This window comes from Equus przewalskii, chromosome 19 (genome assembly GCF_037783145.1).
Source record: "Equus przewalskii isolate Varuska chromosome 19, EquPr2, whole genome shotgun sequence".
NCBI lineage: Eukaryota > Metazoa > Chordata > Mammalia > Perissodactyla > Equidae > Equus > Equus przewalskii.
The window spans coordinates 21,290,716-21,297,683 of NC_091849.1; the positions used below are offsets into that span (position 1 = coordinate 21,290,716).

Genomic DNA, 6,968 nt, shown 5'->3' on the forward strand with positions numbered 1-6,968 from the left:
ATAGTTCCTACATACAACTTTTCTGTTGGAATCTACTTTCCTTTGAAATAATTTATTTTCCAGTTGGTTCCTTGGGCTGCCACATACTTTGATGATTGCTAAATGTGCTCCACAAGTCTTTGAGACATATCCAGATAATTTATAGTCTTGGAAATATAATACAGATGGAAAATATTTTGTTTAAATATTAAAGTGTGTTGTATCCTGTAATTTTTTTTCTCTACTTCCAGTTGAATTAAATAGTGCGACCCATCTAAGGTAGGAATGCAGGGTTGAAAACAGAAGACTCTTAAAGATGGTTTCTTTACCTGACCTTTGTAAGTCTAAACTCAAAGAAGGGAATTTACTGGATATGTTGGTAAGGGAGGGGCATGATGCCCTTGATGGGAGAAAGGTTGGAAATAGACAAAGAAAGATTCTCCAAGCTAAAGAAAAGGATAGTGGTTTCTGAGCTCCATGAGGACTTGGGATTTAAGAATCACTTTCTCATAACACAAGGTGTTGGTTGAATTCCAGGAAAACAGCTAAACAGAACTTTTGTTATTGGAACTCCCAGCCGTGGAAACATCTCTTATCATAAGCGACATAGGAGCTTCTAGATTTCAAAGACTAGGTAAGCATGAATAATAGTCTTCCACGGGTAACTAGGGAAGAACAAGGACTGGACTACCCAAGTGTTTGTTTCCATTGAAGATCTCTGGGTGACTGAATAATCATGAGGAAGGGAGCCCCAATATTTCGACCAGAGTCGAATTTCCCATCAATCTGGATAATGGGAGCTTGCAGTTGAACTTAATTGTATCTAAAGGAAGCACAAATCTGAAGTAAGACTGGAACCTGAAAGAAGAATCTAATTAACTTCAGAATGTAATCAAGAAAATGAATTAGAATCTTCGACCTCATGAAATTTACATTTGATGACTTAAAACACCTAACTTACCTCTTCTAACAACGCAAAGCAGTATGTGTTAAACGCTAAAATGAGTACACAGTATAAGAATTTTAAAATTTCAAAGCAGAACATACATTTGAGCATAACGTGAGAAATCTTCCAAGAAAATAAGTGACTTCCCCTGGGCCATAAATAGGGGGCAAGTGTGGATTGCAGAAAGAAAGAGGACCATTTCCAAGTAGTCAAACAGTATGAGCAAGACTGTGGTCAGGAAAGAGATTCATGTTTTCAGGGGAGAGTGAAGAGAGTAGCCTGACTACTAGGTACAAATGAGAGGATGGGGAAGCAAATCCACTAAGGAAAGTGTTAGGATATAAGGTCAGACCTTGCCGTCACATGTTAAACCACACTCCTCAAACCTACCTAGGACCAGAGACTACTCAGTTCAGCATTGGGATGAATTAAATGGATGAGCTAACAATCAACATTCCCTTTTATACTTTGCTGTATAGACAAAATCCGTATAAGTAACAGATATTATTTATAAAGTAAGTACGATGTGCTAGGCTTTGCACTAGATGACTTACCTCTATTCTTTCTAATCCTCATGATAAATAGGCACAGGAGGTATTAGTGTCTCCATTTTACAGATGAGAAAACAGGCACTGAAAAAGATCAATGACTCGCTTTAAATCAAACAGACTGTAAGTGCTAAGCTATGAGCTATGAATCATGGCCAGCTCCATCTCTAGCAAAAGCTTGTACATTTTATTTTAACTACACCATATTATCTCTAACATTAAAATATTTTTAAAACATGTAAACAATTCAATAGATGAATTCTTGCATTCTTGGAGAACATATAACTAAAATAAATAATTAATTGCAAGTAAATAGATGGCTGTTTATTATTTCTTTCAGCTAGAATGTCATGTTTCAGGAATTTTAAGAATAAGAAGAAATGAAGCTCTCTGTTGATTTAGAGCAATGCCTTATAATCAGGTGGAAGATGCATGAAATTTACATCTATTAACAAAGCCAAATAAAATCAGAAGAGAGTTAAATTTCACCGAGCAGAGTCACAGATTATTTTTTATTTTATTTAATATCATTATCAAAGGGGTAGAAATCAGCTATCCCTCCAATGCAAATAACAGGAAAAATAATAGGACATGACTGTAGTGGATTGAATGGTGGATGCCCAAAATATATGTCCACCCAAATTCTGTGAATGTTTCTTACTTGGGCAGTGAGAAGAGAGTCTTTGTAGACATAATTAAGATAATTGAGATGAGATCATCCTGGATTAGCGTGGGCCCTAGCTCCAATGACAAGTGTCCTTATAAGAGAAGAGAAGGAGAGAAGACAGGACACAGAGGAGAAGGCATGTGAAGGAGGCAGAGATTGGAGTGATGCTACCACAAGCCAAGGGACCCCTGGAGCCACCTGAAGCTGGAAGAGGCATTGAACTGATTCTCCATCGAAGCATCTAGAAGGCATCAACCCTTGATTTTGGATTCTGGTCTCTAGAACTCTGAGAGCACAAATTTCTGTTGTTTTGAGTCATTTGGTTTGTTATAATTCATTATGGAAGCCCTAAACACAATGACAATATTCAGTTTAAGCCACGAGTGTATTTGAGTTAAAAACATTCTCTTTTCTGCATGGAATGATTCTAGCCCCTCACCAAATTGAATAGTTTCCTCATGGACAAAACAAATAAAGACATCAAACAAAACAAAGAAAATGACATTGAGTGGTATACTGAGAGTGGGACTCTGTCTGCTTCTAGAAGGTTTAGTTAACTGAATTTTCTTGTAAGCAAGAATGGACACTATGAGGAAGTACCAGAGTTGCTGGAATTCACTCTTTTCTGGTCATCAGAGGATTTTGTCCACTGTATATGAAGCTTTATCTGAAGAACAAGTCACCATATGCTTGAAAGTGCAAATATGTATATTTATCTATTTCTAAGCTCAGAATTTAGGCATTCATAGATCTCATTTTTCTTCAACTTAAACCAAAAAATACATTTATATGATGTGAGTAGTGCCCTCATGCTCATGTGAAATGAATATTTGATGATTCAGTTATAAATCACACACAAAAACCCCACAAATAAAGCATTTATTGTAAATTTAGTTACTCATATGATTTATTTTGTTTTTGAGACCAATACTTTAATAGTTTTTTTAATCATAGAAACACTTGATTATGTGACCACCATAAAAAAGAATTAGTATTCTCATAAATAATAGTGCCTACATTTAGAAATAGAAAATTACCAAATTCTGGAGCTCATCCTTCAGTGCTGTATTTGCAGACTATAAATCCCTCTAAGGGACACACGAGCCTTTTAATTATTTTACCCATTTGTTGGAAGGTTTTCTCCCCCTTGATTTAAAACATGATGGTACATATAGCAGCCTTCTAAATCCAAAACTCAAATAATATATTTTCATATTCACAATATAAAATAACTTATCTCCTCCCAACTCTTCTCTACTTTTATGCTCTAAAAATACTTACTTGACTCAAAGTCCACTCAATCCATGAAGCTTCTGTCACCCTGATCAGAAATCAATGTTCTCTTAAGCACGTTTTATTGTTACATTACTTTAAAAAATTTACCATGTGCTGTCATATGTTGTAGTGATTGACTGCTGGTATATTGCTCCCCTATGAAGGTAAAAGCTAGTTAAGCAGAGGTAGCAAGTCACTTTCACTTGACAGCCCACATCAATGGCTGGCAGTGATGCCCAAGGAGCCATGTTGAGAAGGATCCGAAGGCCATACTCTGGCTCAGCGGGAAAAATACAAACAATATCCTCTCCAAATAGGGAGGTTTGCCACACCTGTGAGAGCTTTTGCTCTTTCTGTCCTTAAAGGTAGGACCACATTGCGTTTATCCGTCTAGTCAAAACCAGCCTAGCACTGGGGCATATGTTTATTTCCTATGGACCTCCTTAAGTCCATCAGAACTTCCCCAAAATTGGCCACACATACGTGATCTCTTGTTCCTGGAATTCTAGGCTCCTCTTCCTTCAGTTGGCTTCAAACCTCCTTATTTCAGCTCCCTCAAGTCCCTTATTTGTTTGCATTATGGTTCCTTTTCTTGATTTATACTTCTTTGGATTAATAACTGGTTTCAGATTATCTATTATGAAAAAAACTTCCAAATGGATTTTTCCTTATTTCTCAAACTGTGGTTACAAGCACAGTGGCCATCTCCAGTCCCATCTCAGACATGGGAGAGGTCAGCGACCCGTATCTTTCCACAGGCTGAGCTCTACCACCCAAACATGCTTAGGGAGGAAGAGATCTTGAACATACCAGGCTACGCATAAATAGTGCTCCACAGACTTTTTTAACCAGCTGATTTCAAAAGGCATATATACATATCATAGGGACCCATACACCACACAAAAGCTACCCGCTTTTTGTGAAAAATGTAATGCATTATAATTGAGCTCTCATATAAAGTTAATGAAAACATTGGATCATCCACCTGTTACATTTTAAGTGAAATATTTGGTACTGAGAAAACATTGAAAGGACTTTGTAATCCGTGGTTTTGAAAAACACTTAGGTATACTGTTTCAAGGAACATTTTGACCACGAGAGTAAAAAGGCTTGAATTTTTTTCTGCTTTTATGTTTTGTTTTGATGACAGTATTTGTTTGTTTGTTTGTTTGTTTTTGGTAGCAGAATGCATTTTTTGAATAAATTTACCAAGTAAGTCAAAGGAAAAAAAGATCTTTGTACAGATTCAAGATGTTCATGATTAAAAAAGGATAATAAAGTGTTTACCTTTTGTTTTGTTTTGGTTTTATCTTTTCACGGTCTTTCATAGGTGATATTACATCTGCATTGTGTTTGCAACCACCAGGATTTGTTGGTTGAGATGAAAATAACCCGTTCATGAGGTTTAGGGTCTTTTGCAGGGCATCATATGCCCTAGGATTGGGTCTTAACACCACATGGCAGGTTGAATGTCTGTCAGTTTGTGGGAAGCTGTGGGAGTGAAAGGGCTAGGAATGAGTTCTCTAAACAAGTGGGGTGATTTTTTGTGTATATATAAACACACACACACACATATATAATATACATATATACACACAAACTACATATATATACATTCACATTTGCACATACACACATGTATATGTATATATGCACACACACACTTCTATGTATATATATATTATATAAAGGTTAGCAAGGCAGGGGAAGACAGTTAGGTGTTATAGTTTCATGCATCCAGGTAAGAGAGTCATAATAGAAAAAATTAGTTAAATCAGGAAAGTGTGGGGAGATAAATTATACTCTGTCAGGAAAAACATTTAAAGTCTAGGGTACTCAGCTTCGTCAAATGGAGAGAGAGAGCTCCTATCCCATGAGATTTAGACAGACAAGAATTCTAGAGTCCAGTGGGGTAGAATTAAAGGTTGACTCAAGGAGAAGTGGTTCATAACTCTTAAGAGATTAAGACACAAAGGTCTTAGCCTTAGCCTAAGCCAAGAAACCAGGTGAGACACGGTCAGGACCTAGGTTTTGTATTTTGTAAAAGAATCACGGCACCAACAAGGGCGGTAAAGGGAAGGAAGTCATGCTGGAAGGAAGGCTCGTGCCTCTTTCTATAGCTATCGCTCATGGGGAGTGGCAGTAGTGACAGGGGAAGAAACACCACAAGGCCAGTGTTGGACCCTTCAGGAGTGCCTGTGAAGCGCCATCTCCCTAATCCCCATACAGCCATGTTAGAGCACAGGCTTTCAATCACACGCAGATGTGAATTTTGACTTTGCTCCTTACTCGCTGTTAAACTAGACCAGATAACTAATCCTTCTGAATGACAGTTTCCTAAAACATAAACGGTGGCTAATACTTCAGTGTTATTATGAGTATTGATTGACACAATGTATGTAGTACTTAGCAAAGTGCCTGGCCTATAATAAACAATCCCCCAAACAAGAATAAAACCACCAACTATCTAAATATTATTACTACTCTAGATGGGAAAGTGAGGATCAGCGATTTTAGGTGACTCACCAAGTCCCAAGTAGTAAATGGTGGGCTGGGATTCATAATCAGATTTACCTAACTCCATGACCTGTACCTTTTCAACTAAATCACACTGAAGGTGGGTATAATTCAGGCCAAATTCAGAGGACATAGGGAAGAATGAGTTCATCCACAGCGATATCAATGAGAAAACCTCCCTAAACGTGATCTGCTATAGTTTTATGTCAAGACGGACAATAAAAAAAACCTCAGTAACTTCTAAAGTGTACTTGATTTAGATATTCAAGTGACCTGAAATAGTCATTGCAGCACGTGGTGCTACTCTTGTGAAAATAATACTATATATGCTTTGGACAATATGAGCAGCTAAGTGCTTTTCTCTGGTTCACACAATGAGATAGGGTCCACACAAACATCTTGAAACAGCTTTCACAGGACCCCCATCAAGACTTACCACTGGAGCTTCTCAATCTTTTGTATATGTTTTAAAAATCTGCCTTCCACATTTTTTTCCTTACCTGCTGCCACTTGCTCCTTTCTGACACAATGTGCCCGTCACTAAAGGAGCATATGGACTCTGAAGGCAGGCAGTGATGAGAGAATGACACATTCTTCAAGCTATGCCCAATAGCCATCAGGATACGGTTCTCCGGAGTGTTTACGGAATTACCAGCTTCCACCTAGAGCCTAGTGTTTGCCTATTTGCTCAAGTACCAATCACTCCAGTGGCAGCAAAAGGAGTTTTCTGTGTAAAACTACAACAAGGAGGCAGGTCCTGTAGCTCTTTTAGATTCTCCCTTTGATTTATGAAGAGAGAAAAATAAGACAATACGAAAAATGCTATGCTAGTCAGAAACCAGTGAAGTGAGATCAAGAGTAACACTCTGTTCCGATCAGGGGAAGGTCAGAACTAATCCTCTCTCTCACCCTCATTTTGAGACCGTCGGAGTACAGTTTTCAAGGGAATGATGAATGGGGAGTTGTCTTAGCTTGCTAGGTGCAGTAGATCTCATTTATTTTATTTTACAAGTCATTTGGCACAATGGTAATAATG

General features: G+C 37.7%; 1 long non-coding RNA gene across 1 annotated transcript in view; it reads right to left on the bottom strand.

Annotated features, from left to right (window-relative positions):
- Positions 1-6,696, bottom strand: part of LOC139077278 (uncharacterized) — a 19,048-nt gene extending 12,352 nt beyond the window's left edge. Inside the window, exons 1-2 of the long non-coding RNA XR_011529648.1 lie at positions 6,433-6,696; positions 1,480-1,557 (exon numbers count right to left, since the gene is read on the bottom strand). This is a non-coding gene — a long non-coding RNA (uncharacterized lncRNA). The remainder of the gene's footprint in view (positions 1-1,479; positions 1,558-6,432) is intronic.
- Positions 6,697-6,968: the final 272 nt, after the last annotated feature.